The sequence below is a fragment of the Rhinopithecus bieti genome, unplaced genomic scaffold (assembly GCF_001698545.2).
Source record: "Rhinopithecus bieti isolate Rb0 unplaced genomic scaffold, ASM169854v2 scaffold_82361, whole genome shotgun sequence".
In the NCBI taxonomy this organism is placed as follows: Eukaryota; Metazoa; Chordata; class Mammalia; order Primates; family Cercopithecidae; genus Rhinopithecus; species Rhinopithecus bieti.
In genome coordinates, this window is record NW_016830492.1 from 61,241 (window position 1) to 76,424 (window position 15,184).

Sequence of the window (15,184 nt, forward strand, 5' to 3'; positions counted from 1 at the left end):
GTGGAGCTTGCAGTGAGCCAAAATCGCATCACTGCCCTCCAGCCTGCGTGACAGAGCAAGACTCTGTCTCAAAAAAAATGTGTGTCTATATATATATTTATAAATACACACACACACACACACACACACACACACACTTTAAAGAACCAGCTCTTGGTTTCATTGGCTTTTCTATTGTTTTTCTTTTCTATTGTTTTGGGTTCATGGATTGTGCTCTTATATTTATTGTTTTTTTTTTTTTTTTTTCCTTTGGGATTATTTTAATCTTCTTTTCCCTAATTTCTTGAATTGAAAATTTAGATGATTGATTTGAAACTGTAAATTTCCTCTAAGCACTGCTTTAGTTGAGTCTTATAACTTCAATGCATCTACTTAACTTTTCAAAATTTACTTAGAATCCATATTTTACTACATGGACTGTAGAAACCTTACCACCATGCAGATTTATTTTCCCTTCCTGCTTTGTGTTGTAGTTGTATTATTGATTACGTTTATATACATTGAAAACTCTAGTAGACAATGTTATAATTTTTGCTTTCAACCATCAAGCGTATACTAAAATATTCATAAAAGAAGAATAACCTATTTTCCAAGATATTTGCCATGTCTGTTGCTCTTCCTTCTGCATCACAATTTCCTTCTAGGATCATTTCACTTCTGTCTGAAGAACCCCTTTCAGTTCTTTTAAGATACGACTACTATCAGTGAATTATCCTAGTTTTTCTTTATATGAGAGTGGTGTTTTGTTTTTGTTTTTGTTTTTTTTTTACAAGATGGAGTCTTGCTCTGTCTCCCAGAGCTGGAGTGCAATGGTGTGATCTTGGCTCACTGCAATCTCTGCCTCCTGAGTTCAAGCAATTCTTCTGCCTCAGCCTCTCGAGTAGCTAGGATTATAGGCGCATGCCACCATGCCTGGCTAATTTTTGTATTTTTAGTAGAGACGGGGTTTCACCATGTTGGCCAGGCTGGTCTCATACTCCTGATCTTGTAATCACCCACCTCAGCCTCCAAAAGTGCTGGGATTACAGGCGTGAGCCACTGCGCTCAGCCTCTCTCTGTTTTTCAAATTCAATAATTTCTGTTGATCTGTCTCCAAGTACAGAGACAGATCTGTACTTTTTTTCTTTGGTCTTTTTTCTTTGTTGATTTTTTTCTGCTATTGAGCCTATCCAGTGAGTTATATTTAAATTATATTTTTCAGTTCTAACATTTCAAACAGTTCTTCTTTAAATCTTCTATTTCTTTGCTGAGGCATTCTGTTATTCCACCTATGTGAGAGTTTATTTCCTTACTTGGTGGAGCATTTTTACAATAGTTCTGCTAGCAAGTCTTTGTCAGCCAGACTAAGTGAGTCATGATCTTCCTGGTTCTTTGCATGCTGCACACTTGTGGATTGTATTCTAGACGTTTTGAATGATATGCTATAAGATGTGGAGTCTTGTTTAACTCCTACAAAGAATGTTTATATTTTTGTTTTAGCAGGTAATTGACACAACGGGTTCAGCTCATAAGTTCTGACCAGCCATTTGTGAGTTAAGATTCCAATGCCAGTCTGGTTTCTAAAGCCTTTGTAGTCCTTTTCAAATCTGTCTCATGTATGTGCCTCCTCAGTCTCAAGCCAAAGATCTGGGCAGTGGACAGTCTTTTGGTTCAGTTCTTTATGCCTATGTTGGGTAGCATCAGATCTGTGCCTTTCCAAATCAAAGGTGAGCCCAAGAGCTCATAAACAATTTTAAGGGCTATAATCCTGAACTCCTTTCTGTCTGTGATCTCCTTATACCCCCTGGTGTCCTGGGGCTCTCACCTTTTTCTGTGGTCAGAAATCTGGACTTCTGGTGGCCTTACTCTGTTGTGCACTTTCTGAAACTGCCCCCACATCTCAGATCAAGTGATGAGGGAATACGGAGGTAGAAAAAGCCACAGGAGTTTGCCTCACCCTCTCTGGGCCACAGCTCCTCCAACTGGAGAGGAATGTTCCTCTTTCTCAGTTTTGATTCCCGTGTGCTCCTGTTATTGCTATCACTGCAGTAATTAGTAGGGTCTAACATACATGAAAGACTGGAGAAAAGGGAAAAAATTTAAAATAATTGTTTTTATCTCCTAGTGCTAGGGATTCCTTTCCCACTCTACGAGCCATAATTGGAGGATCCTTCCTGAGCTCTCTCTGTGTCTTAGTATCTATGTTGGGTTTCAGGCAATCTTGTGTTCATTTCAAAGGAAACTGGAGGGGAAAAAATGACACACTCACCATTTTGGTCTTCATCTCCAATCTGCCTGCTATTCTTTACTTTTCAGAGTCCTCAGATGCTCCACTTACTCTGCCCAGGTTTTTTAGCCGCATTCAGTGGGAGGAACAGGGTGGTGTGAGTACACTTACTCCATTGTACCTGGAATCAGAAGCCCTTCAATATTTTTTGAAAACTCCAAGAGGCAAGAAAATAATAAAGTTTCTTATTCTAAATTTCCTGCCCAACTGCATGTTTAGACCTATTAATGCTGGGAAGAGGAAAAATGTAAGTGCGGGTGGATGAGGTGGGACTATCATGTAGTCATGTGAAACATTTTAAAGCCAAAAAAAGGAAAGAATGTCTTTTAAGCTTTACTTTTACAGGCTTCTGTTTTACCCAGTACCATCTGTGGGAAAGGAAATAAGAATTGAAAGGCAAAAATTAAAATAAGTCTTGGAATCAGTAAAGGACTAAAGAAAGTTTTACTGGGCAAGTTAGTATGGATTCAGGAAAGAAGGAAATGCACTATACTTACTGAGGTTTTTATGTACCATCTCCAAGCCAGAGCTTGCCAGGAATTTCCCTTTTTCCATTCACCCTGCTCATAAGCCCACCACAAAGAGCAAGACTTGGGTTTGCCTAAGCCTACGCTTGAGACAGAAATAAACCTTTTACCTCCTAACAGAGGACTGAGCTGTGAGACTCTGAAAGCTTTACTTATTGCTTACCTTCATTTGGTTTTTTTCCTTTTATAGCCTTAGGTATTCTGAATTTCCTTACCTTTTGGTCACACAAATACCTACTTTTGGTTCTTGTATTTCCATGTAGTCCATGGAGTTAGGTCACAATAGAGATCAACATCTACACAATGCGCCACTGTGTTAGCTGGTTTCATTCTGAACCAATTAATTCTGGTGTGCGTGTGTGCATGTGTGCGTGTGTGTGTGTACTTTGGGAAATTGTAAAAGTCAGAGTTTAATCAAGGATATAAGATCCTGAATTAGGAGTCTCCCGATAAGCTAGTTTTTCTTCAAAGCCTTTCCTACAAGTGTCTTTAAAATAAGCTCCCATCCTGTTACTGGTGTCGTCAGAAACACCATTTCCTCCAATCTTCAAGGGCTAGGGGTGAGAAAAGGATTGCTGGGTACAATTTATAAGATAAAAATACAAGTTATTCATCCCAGATCAGAAACTAAATTTACTTAGAAGCTTATGTTATTTGCCCAGAGATGACTCTCATGGAAAACACCATGGAACCTCTGCTAAAATGATGGTTGTTCTTCACCCAAAGCACTGTCTCTCCTCTCGGGAGCCTGGCAGGAAATAGAATTATGGGAAGTAAACTGCTATCAGCCTAACAGTCTAACCTAGAGCAACCAGATTGCAGGCTTTTGTGGGTTTGGGATCACGTGTTCTTTACTTTTACTTATGCTGAATAATAATCCTTCCACATGGTGGGAAATCCACATAATTTTTAACTAAGTGGTATCTGGACCAGACCCGAGAGAGTGGATTCATTCATAAACCAACATTTAGCAAGTTTCCTGCTAGTGGCGAGGCTTTGTTCTATATCTATATATTGGGGATGGAAGAACAAAATAAATCCCTGTCTCAGAGAGACTGCCCTTTAGTGGGAGAATCAGAGAATAACCAACCAACCAAACAAATATAATACAATGGCAGGTGGTAATAAGTGGTTTAAAGAGAAAGATAAGTGGAAGAGACTAGTGTAGACTGAGGCCAAACAATGATTACTAGTGATCAACAGTGGTTGTAGGCTTCTCTGAAGAGGTGAATTTAAACTGAAGCTTCAGTAAAGAGAGACAATGAGCTATTCAAAGGTGAGATGATCCAGACTAAAAGAACAACAAGGCCAAAGGCTCTGAGGAAGAAGGATAGATGTTCAAGGACACACACACACACACACACACACACACACACACACAATTCAGATAGAATTGATTAGGAAGGAAAAACAGATGATTTGCATGGAGTAGCCAGCTGGCTTCCAGTTCAGTTTCAGGTAGGATCACCTTGATACATCTGGTCCTCAATATTCCTGGAGGGCTCAAAGGGGAAAGACCCTAAATGTGTTTCATAAATCAGGTCTCTCTAATAAAGGCTCAAGTCTCAAGAGATTTTGGCTTATTCCCACAGTCCTGAAATAATTCATTCAACAATTTGTAATAATTAGGAAGCTCTTACCTTGTGCCAGATACTGTGCAATTAATCATTATCATGGCTTGGCATAGAAACTGGAAAATATCCTTGGACTTATTTTCCTGGGAAGTAATTATTATAGTGGCAAGTGGTGTTAAGTCAACTAGTCCTGTTGCAGACTTGAAATACTCTGGATGGAACTGGCTGTTCTTTCTTTCTATATTATTGGGTGCTTCTCTTGGAGTGCTCCAGCCCTTAGTCCTTGGTTCTTGTCTCTATTATATACTCTCTTCTGTGTTATCTAGTCTTATAAATATAATCTCTATGGCTATTGACGTGAAATTTACGTTTGTATTCACACATTTATCCTAAACTCTAAACTCTTCTACTTAACTCCCTACTTGTCCTCTCTATTAGACTGTCTGATACACATTTCAAACCTAATGTGCCCAACACTGAATTTCTAATCTTCCTCTCCAATCCTCCTCTGCCCACAGTCTCCCTGATCTGAAGCTGAGTCAATGACAGCTTCATCCTTGTTCAGGATCAAAACCTCAAAATCAAGTGTGACTTTTCTCTTTCGTCAAATCTCATATCCAGTCCTCCAACAAATCCTGTTGGCTCAATGTTCAAAATATACTCAAACTCTGACCATTATTTACATGTCCACTGCTATCAGTCTAGTCCAAGCTACCATCATTTTTCACCTGGATTATTTCTCCTCTGCAGCCTCTTCTCAAAACAGCTGCAAGATACTTTCAAAATCTGTCAGCTCATGCCACTCTCTGGCCCAATTCCTGCAATGGTGCCCCATTTCATTGAAAAAGAAAAAAATCTTGCAGCAGCCTGGAATTCTCCTTCCCCACGTTGATTCCCAGGCCTCACATCAACTCCTTTTTTCTTTTCTCACTTTGAATCACACTGGCCTTTTTGCCTTGAACTTGTTGGGTTCTTTCCTGCCTCACTATTCCCTCTGCCTGGATTCTCTTCCCCAGCTACATATATGGCCAATATCTTCTCCTTTATACCTTTGCATAAATACCACCTTCTTAGTGATGCCAATCTGAACATCCTATTTAAAACTGCAAGCTTCCCACAATGGTCCCTCATCTTGCTCTTTTTCTTAAGCATCCTTTATCACATCTAACATATCATGTAATTTACTCATTGTTTATTGTTAATTGGCTGGCTGTCTCCCCTCACTAGGCATCAGTTCCACAAGAACATGGAATGCTTTGTTTACTCATGGAATTTCAAGCATATAGACTAGTGTCTGACACATAGTAAGTATTCAGTGTTTCCATTTTGTGAATGAAATGATTATTCTGTGATATGTTGTCCTTCCCACTGGCCTATCAGCTATATCTAATGCAAGTCATTGCATTCTTAGGCCTTTAATAATTCTAAGTCTTTAATAAGTGTTTTTGATGGGCTGTTGAGCCGGAAGAATGCACTAATTATGCAGCATTTTATAAATTTTTTTCATCTAGTTTCTATTTCATGGAAATTTTTGCCAAAAGGTCATCATTATATGGAGCACCTTTCATTTTTTTTTCTTTTTATTGAAGAAGAATACATGTATAGAAAAGTACAACTTTCATAAGTACAGTTTGTTGTAATTTCACAAAAAGAATTCACTCAGATAACCAATACCCAGAGGAGGAAACACAACATTACCAGCCCCAAGATGCCCCTTCATCTTCCCTTCCTGACTTCTGATATTACAAATCAGTTTAACACAGTTTATTTTAAGAACACCATACTCAGATTTCAATAGTTTCAATAATGCTTATATAAAAAACTGACTTTAAAAAATTGATCTGATTTCCCCCGTCACTGACAAAGACAACATAAAAATGGAACTTGTCTTAAAAAAGGCACAAACAGAAGGAATTTATCAGAAGTTCACACTTCAAGATAGACTTTCTGGCAAAAATCAATTAAGTATAGATATTGGATATATCTACTTCTACCTCATGTACATTTAGGAAACACCATGAAATACATTACTTATCAGAAATATATGTCAAGGGCTAAGCTATTGCTTTGTTGCCTTATTGGCTTGTAATATTGATGCTGTTATATCTCTAAGGATTTTCTTAAACCAACTGAGAAGAAGCTTGATGAAGAACCATTTCACTTAAACTTAAGGGTAAAGAACTGCACAGACGTGGGTGAGCTGTTATTCTTTATCCCCTCACACCCTCAGATCTATTCTCAGCACTTCTCTTCTCTGCATAAGCAGATGAGTCAGACTTCTTACTGCTTCCCGCCTTTCCCTCAAACCATACCTCTGGTCTCCCCGGGTATTCTCTATGACCATTTGATGAGAAAAAAGGGTGACAGTGGCCTGGTCTGGTTTAAGAATTATCTGTCTGGGGTGGCTCTGCAAGTCATAGGGAATTCTCCCCATGGACAGAACTTCGGGAAGTACATCTGGTTGGCCACTGACATGAAAGAAGGGATAAACTGAGGTTTCCTGAAATACACAAATACACAGGCAGGGGCTAATGGGTTGGTCAAATTTTCAAGGACCTGGAAGGTTGGTGCCAAGATCACCTAAAGGGAAGTTATATGATGGACCTCTAAAAATGGCTAGTCTTTGAGGCTATTTGAGTAGCATATAAATATTCCCCCAGGGGACATCTACCTCACAGAAAGCTAAATGAGGAGGTGGCCTAGATGACCTATCCCTTAGTTGTAGTGAGCCTCCTTCCTGGCTGCTATGGTCTAAATATTTGTGTCCCTTCAAAACTCATATGTGGAAACTTAATCACCAATGTGAATGGTATTAGGAAGTGAGGCCACTGAGAGGTTAGGTCCCCAGGGCAGTGCCCTTAAGAATGAGATTAGTGCCCTTATAAAAGAAATCCCAGAGAGCTGCATAGCCCTTTCCACCATATGAAGACACAGACGGTGGCCCTCTATGAACCAGGAAACAGGCTCCTACCAGACACAGAGTCTGCTAGAACCTTGATCTTGAACTTCCCAGCCTCCAGAATTGTGAGAAATAAATTTCTGTTGTTTATAAACAAGCCAGTTTATGGTGTTTTGTTAAAGCAGTTGAGCATACTAAGACACTGGCCATGTTTGTGCTTGGGTAAATGTCTCATGTACAAAGTGGCCATGGGAATAGGAACAGAGGCAATGAAACAAACAAACATGGACTTCCTCCCATCACAGCTGATCTGCCATTGTCACTGCTGAGTGCCCAGATTTCTAAAACAGAAGGCAACACCAAACCCTTATTTGGCACTATTTCTTGGAAGTGTCAGCCATTCAGGTTGATAATATTGGACCACTTCACTATGGAAGGGGCAGGAATTTGTCTTCATAGGAATAATTACATATACTGGAGAGTAACTTCCCTTTCCTGTGCATGATGCTTCTGCCTGCATTACCATATATGGTTGATAGGCTGCCTTATTCACCCCCATGTGTCACACACAGCATTATCACTGATCAAGGAACTCATTTACAGTGAAACAGTTGTGATATTAGGCTCACATCATAGAATTCATTGTTCCTACCTGGAAGCAGCTAGATTGATGGAATGATGAAATGTCTTATTGAAGGCGCATTTATGGAGCCTGCTGGGAGACAACATCTTGTGCAGTTGGGGTGCTGTCTTGTAAGTGGTCAGATCAGTGGTTGATACAGGGTATTGAATACATGGCTCTGGGAACTCAGGATGAGTAATAACCCACTTCAATAATACTGTCTTCTTGTCCCGAAAACATGGCATGTAATGGGTGTGAGGTTCTTGTGCCCAAGGGGGAGACATATTTCTACTAGGAAACACTGAGAATGCCCCTTCGACATTTCAGGTTGTTCATGACACTGATCAAAGGCAAAGGATTGGGTGTTTGTATGGACCGGCATGATTAATTTTGATTATCAAGGAGAAATTGGGATTTTTGCTATCACATGGGAACAACACTGTATCTGGAGCCCATGGGATTCATTGCACTCCCATGTCCAGTAGTAAAGGTCAATGAGAAACGGCAGCAACTCAACAAAGATGGAACCACCCGGATCCTGTGGCAAGGAAGGTTTGGCTCACCCCATCAGGTAAGACACCTTAACTGTCAAGATGCTAGGTGAGGGTAAAGAATTATGGAATGAGTGCTGGGAGGAGGAAGTCAGGATTATTAGATTCGAACTGCTTAGATGTGGAGCTGTAGTATGATAGTTTTATTTATTTATTTTTTTACCTTTCTTTGCTGACTTGCATTCTGGTGGTGACTAAAGTTACAGTTTAGGTTCCAGGCAGTAATATGACTGAAACACATCACCACTCAGCGATACAGTAGCTGATGAGACCATGTTTTCCCTGTGTTGAGGACCTGAGTTTCTTTGGCTAAGTAAAGGGCTAGAATGGAAACTGAGTGACAATAGGGTGGCCTGGGATGGTTATTTTTAGATCTCTTCTCTGCCCTTTCCTGTCATGCTCTGTGGCCTGGGAGGCTGACCTCTACTAGACCTGTTGTTTCATTTGCTTTTCCTTGCCCTCTGGCAAGAAACTACTGGCAAGAGGCCAGAAGGCAGGAGGAGAGCCAGGCCAGGGATTTTTATGCCCTCCTCCTCTTTCCTCCCTGCCTCACCACAGTTGAGACAGAAGATCCAGCTCCCAGGCCCAGTGACCTCTCCTGCACAGTTTCAGCTCTTACCAGGCTGGTAACAGCATCCCCTCCCTTTGTCCCTGCAGACCTCCTGTGGTAAGAGCTAATCCTTGACTGTCTCCCCAGCTCGTTGGTTCCATTAACCCTGCCCACGCCTCTGTAAATAATCCCTGCATGAAATTCTCTTCAGCTAAACCCTTTGATGGTGCCATCTGTTTCCTACTAAGGCTTCCGTGGATACAGCAGGAAAAATAGCTGAGAAAGGAGAGAGGTATGGAGGTCAGCTATTGTGAAGTGGGGGAATATTTGAGGGCATATGGCTGGCACATACAGGCCAGAATAAGATGCATTTTCACAGGCTGAAATTGGCCAAGACAAAAAGAGTAATCTTTTCTAGTCAGAGCTCATAGTTTTTTTTTTCTTTCCTTTTCTTTCTTTCTTTTCTTTCTTTTTTTTTTTTTTTTTTTTTTTTTTTTTTTTTTTTTTTTTTTTTTTTTTTTTGGTATTGTCAGATAGAGAAAGCCTGCAAAGATGATTGGGATGTGCCCAAGATTGAGAGGTTTTCTGGGTTGCAGGAATTTCAGTTCTAAAACTGCAACAGTCCTAGGCAAACTGGGATAGTTGGTCACCTTAATCTGTGATTATAATCAGGACTTCTGAGTCTTGCCCAGCTGCTCCTGCTGTAGGGACCTTCTAGGCAAAAGGACACTGTTCTAGAACCACTTGGCTTCTCCTCTCCACCCTCAATCAATGGCAGACATCACTTACCTCTCAAGGCATCCTTTCTCTACATGCAGTCTGAGATCTCTCTTAATACATGGTTCAGGCAGCCGGTATTAACTGATCAGAGCTGGAATGACAGACAAGAAACTTGCTAACACTCCAGAATCAGAGCTTTGGCCCCAAACTCAAAAGCAGGGCTAGACCAACAAGAGCCTCTAGAGCTCCTTTTGCCCTTGTTTTCTTGGGTCTTGCTGAAGTAAGTAGCAGGGTGCGTGTCATTTTTAGCTCCTTTGCACTTGGCCAATAATTACATCCTATTCATCTTCATCTTTCCATCTACTGTAAGAGCTTCAGGGGCTGACACTGTGTTGTAAGAACAGCAGCTCACACCTTTAACATTAACAATCTGCCTGTTTATTATTCCAAGTGCTGTGTATTTTTAAATGATTTATATGTTAAAGATGAGGAAACAGACAGTTAAATGATTTAAGTGACTTTTCCTGGGTCACACATGTAGCAGACCCAGGACGCAAATGCACTAATTCAGGCTCTTAGTACGGCACTTAGTGCCTCCCTCCTAGTTCCCTCGGATATCCTGCACCTGGCTCAGTGCTTGCCAGGTAGTGAGTGCCAGGTTATTAAATATGTGCTTAAAATTGTTAAATGAACACAAATCTTACCAGGAAATATCTCCCTTTTCATGTCTCCTTTTCCATGGACCCTGCTCTGGTTTTGTTAGGCCTTCTAAGCAAAGGCAACCTTTGACTCTGTTGACTACACTAGCAGCATGAGAATAAAACAGAGCAGAGAGTGGTCCATTGAAAATGGGCTCAAATCCAGGTTCTATCAGCCTCTTAATCTAGAAGGTGAGAATTTCAATGGTGCTTACCTCCAAAGAGTTGTGCTAAATGAGTCAAGAACTTGGCACACAGTACATACTTACTTTTAGCTTTGATTATTTTAATGGTTATTCTTGTAAATCAATCCAAATGCAGTATAACGAAGTGCAAAGGGTAGATTTCCAATTCCAGGAGCAATCCCTTTACTCCTCCAGGCTTCTTCTTCTATCCGAGGGCTCTTTCCTTGAAGTCTGTTTTGCCCTGATCTTCTGATGCAGCTCCTTGGGGATGAGTGGCGAGAAATCCTTGAGCTCCCCCTAGAGGATGGCGGTGCTCCTAACTTCAAAACCTTCCATGACGCCCCAGGACCCAGGATTAAAATGTTTTCTGATATTTTCTGTTTGTCCCTCCTTCTGTGCTGGGTGTTTTCTGTTTGTCCCTCCGAATTTGCTTTTTATCCCCTTTTACTCTCTTCTGGGCTCCAGGGTGCTGACTTGTATAGATAGACTCTCTTTCTCTCCAACTTCCAGTTTGATTTTAACCAGTGGAAGTCATCGATATTGAAGAAGAGGATAGAAGTTGGGGTATTATTTCCCCAGGCCCCTCCCAGCCAGGCTGCTAAGAGTAGGCACGATCCCTCTACCAAAGGCCACGGCTCCTGCAGACTTGCAGACTCTAAGATCTCTGGTTCCTTGGTGTTGGCTCCCCTGGTTCCCTCTTCAGACCTAGGGACAGAAATGACTTCCTGCTGTTGCTAGCCCATAGCACAGCATCATCCCAGTTTGCTTTCTCTTAATCCTAACTACACCTTGGTAAATGGTCCCTTTATTAGCTCTCTTCAACTGCCTTGTTTGAGAATGTCATCTGTTTCCTGCCAGCTACTACATGCTGTGTCTAAATTCCTTAACAGTCTCATCTTTCCTCCACCTCCCCAGTACCCTGTGCTCCAATAAACACTACCTACAGTCTCTGTAATATAATCCTGCTGCTTTGTGGCCCATGATTCGCCCACTAATTCTTATATCCGCGGTGTCCTTACATTTTCCCTATCCTCTTCACAACCCGCTCTCCACCCTGGCCCTCATAAAATCTCAATACCCTTTCCTCATTAAAGGCTTCAGTTCAAAGGCCCTGTCTTCTATTAGGTCCTTCCTGATCTCCTTTAGCACACATTTTTTCCCCATCTCACTGACATCCACGCCATTTCTGTCCTATTGAGTAGCAGTCTTACATTTGGTTGGATTCACTTTTTCTCTAGTGTCTGTGGAGGGTTTGGGATAGTTTAACTATGTTCCATTGACTGGATTAATACAGGCCTAATCCAACCAGTACATGATATTTCCCTGGCCACAGGGAAATGGCCAACACATCTTCATGGGTGTTCTACTCAGTGGGAGATTGTAGGGCTTTGTTCTGTGGTTGGTATCCATGCTCCCCACTTCAGAAGTGAGCAGGGAGCAGAGAGTTGCACTTGCTGATTGTAGGCATCTGGTGACCAAGAGGAATGTCAATCTGAGGAAGAAACTAGCATGGAGAGAGGGCAGAGTCAGGAGGATCACTAGCAAACAGAACCAGACCTTGATCAGACTGTGTCCAAAGCTGTTATGCAAGCCAGCTTGAGATGGTTTTTTTGTTACACCAGCTAAAAATATATGCGACATTTATGTTAACAAAAAAGTAACATTCATAGTGTGTAATTAGAAGACAACTTCATCCTTTTCTTCTTCTGCCCATTCAAACTCCCATAAAGGGTTACTTCTTCCTCTTCCTCTGGATAAAACCTCGGTGGGGCCCAAGGGGGAGGGAAGGTCCTATCCTTATCTATTCTTCTGCTGAGAATAAAATCTTCCAGTCACCTCTAATTACAAAATAGTTTTCAGTAATTAAAATATCCATTTCTATGTCATAGTCAAACCTCTGAAATTCATTTAACACAGAAGCTTCTCTTGTTTCCTGACTCCAGCCACTAAAAGCTACAGTGGGTGTTGGGTAGAGGAGGAGAATGTTCCTATTTCCTCATCTAACATGGGGAATAGTGGCTTTTTCCCTATTTTCCCTTCTTCTTCACTTACTAAGAGGTCTCTGGCTCCTCCTGGATTAAAGCAGAGGAAGGAGGAGAGATATGAGGTAAGTTAGGGTCTTATTTATGTGGACACTACAATGTAATATGATGATGGTTCCCTCTCTTTGCATGTTTAAAAGCACCTCTCCATGGGTTTGAGTCCCAGAGAGAACTGTTCTCATGGGCACTTCTGTGGGTTCTCTGAGGACCTCATTGGGCAGCTGTGTTCTCTATGACATGGAGAATGCACTTTTCTCTCTCTGTCATTTTTATTCCTTTCTCAGCTCCTGCGGCCCTGACGACCCATCTTCCAGTTGGGTTTGTGGCATCCTTTTGGGTTTTCCCAGGCTGCAGGCCTGCACTCTTTCTCTTCCATGCAGCTCACATCCAGTCCTGGAGATACACTCATGCATCTTTGTCCCCATCATCAGTGGGAGAACAGTCTGTTCCAAGAGCAGTCTGGTCTTTTCTCTCTGCCCTCAGAGCACCCAGTCAGCCGCAGCCTCTTGCCTTTTGATTTCACAGGCATGAGCTGCAAGGCCGTCACTGTGCTCGAGGTACTTATCTCGAATATAGTCTAATCTCCTCTTAGCAGGCTTGAGGGGAGAGATAAGTCCCACCCTTTCCCCATAGGCGTGGGAAGTAGGCCTGAGACACAAACACACTGACATACTCTCCATTATTTCCAAACTCACCTTTGAGATGGATGTTTGCTGAGAGCCACAAAACTGGTTTGTTGCCCCCTCCTTGAAAGTCCCGTTTAGGTATTCTAGCCCTTCCCAAAGAACAAAGAGTACAGACCATCTAATGTGTGGAGGCTTTAGCAGAAAGAGACAGAAAACAGACAGAGTCCCTCTATAGCATCCTAACCTACATGCATACTTTACCCCAGGTGGAATTCACTGCTGTAAAGATGGATCCTGTATAGATGTTCCTTCCTGATCAAAGTACTGGCAGCATATTGATGCAGTTGACTTTAAAAGTCAGGGACTGAGTCAGGTGAACAAAACTAGGAACTCATGGACCAAATCCAACTGGTTGGAGAGCTGAGTGATTTATTCTCTGGCTCATTTTCTATATGGAGGCATTTTCCAGGACTAACAATCCTGGCTTCTCTCTTTTGGCTTTCCCTGTCCTCCTGTGTGGCAGAGTTATCTGGAAAGTCTGGAAGGGACCAGGCACAGGCAGCTCAGCCTTTGCTGCTCTCCCTTCTCTTCATACTTGTATTATCTGCAAGGAGGGGAATATTCTAGTTTGCTGTCTTGACTGGAGGGTTAGCTCTACCTTGCTGGGGTGAAGGTCTGGATTTGTGGGGAGGATGGTTAGTTCAATTCGGGAGCTTTCTAGCAAGCCTATTTGGTTGTACACTTAAGCCAAATCCTTTATGGTTACATCATCAGTACTGAAGCTGACATTTTGACCTTAATCTGCCTGAAACCTGTATGGCTCAACTGGTTCCACATTCGGGTGAGAAAGATATGTCTTATTCTGGAAGTTGCTTAAACACCATCAAAATCCACAGACATTATTTTCTTTTTTTTCCTTTGGCCCACATAGTCTTTAAAATTTTTTCAAATCAGTTTACAACTTTTAAAATTAGGGAGATTTTAACTAGAGTCCTGGATTTCCAGCATATCAGGATAATTTCAATGAGTTCACTGGGGTTGCATGCCTTGTGGCAACGATTCCTGAGAGGGGGTCAGGAGGGGAGGTAGCAGCTGCTCCCTTTAGATAAAGCATGTACTTTCCAGCTCTCCCCAGTTCCCAGCTAGTTAGGGTTGCCACATTTAGCAAATATGAATGCAAGAAGCCTGTTTAAATGTGAAGATCAGATAAACAACGATTTTATTTTTATTTTTTAGTATAAGTAGGTCCGATGCAATTCATGCAATTCAGTTAGGGCACCCTATATTGTATCTGGCAACCGCAACTCAATCAGTTTTGTTTTCCACTTGGGCCTAGAAGGTAAGTGAGCTTTTCACCCTTGTAGCCATTTTTATTTATCTTTATAAGTACAACACCTAACATACTACCTGGCCCATAGTAAGATGTTCAATAACATTGATGGAATGATTATATAAACATAGCCTGAGGACCAAAATCGTATTCCATAGAAAATATCACTAGTCACATAGATGAATAAAGAGTAACAACCTCTTGCTGAGCACAACTTGAATAAAGAGTACACATTTGCAGTTACCTGAGGAGCAGACCTGAGCTGGAATTCTGGACCCTTGACTTGCAGGTGTGGCTTTGCTGCTGACTAGTTGCATAGAGTTGAGCCAGTCAATAAGCCTTCATGGACCTTTGGTTTCTCATCTCTAAAAGAAAGGAGAAATGCTTGCTGCCTAGGATTTCTACCAAAGTTAATGTTTTTTATTTTCTTTTGTTCTGAATATAAGTCAGCTAATATACAAATAGGTTACTTTATCACATTCCCAGGTAGTATTTCAAAAACACCTGTTCTAATACAGGTAATAAAAGCCTAGAAGCTTAGCTTTTTCAGGAGGCTTTTTTTTTTTTTTTTTTTTTTTTTTTTTTTTTTTTTTT

General features: G+C 41.4%; 1 protein-coding gene across 1 annotated transcript in view; it reads right to left on the reverse strand.

The window, feature by feature from the left end:
• Positions 1–15,184, reverse strand: part of LOC108524454 (uncharacterized) — a 72,342-nt gene that overhangs the window by 42,812 nt on the left and 14,346 nt on the right. Inside the window, exons 2-3 of the mRNA XM_017865565.1 lie at positions 9,779–9,860; positions 2,249–2,387 (exon numbers count right to left, since the gene is read on the reverse strand). The gene's annotated coding sequence lies outside the window, so the exon portion shown is untranslated. The remainder of the gene's footprint in view (positions 1–2,248; positions 2,388–9,778; positions 9,861–15,184) is intronic.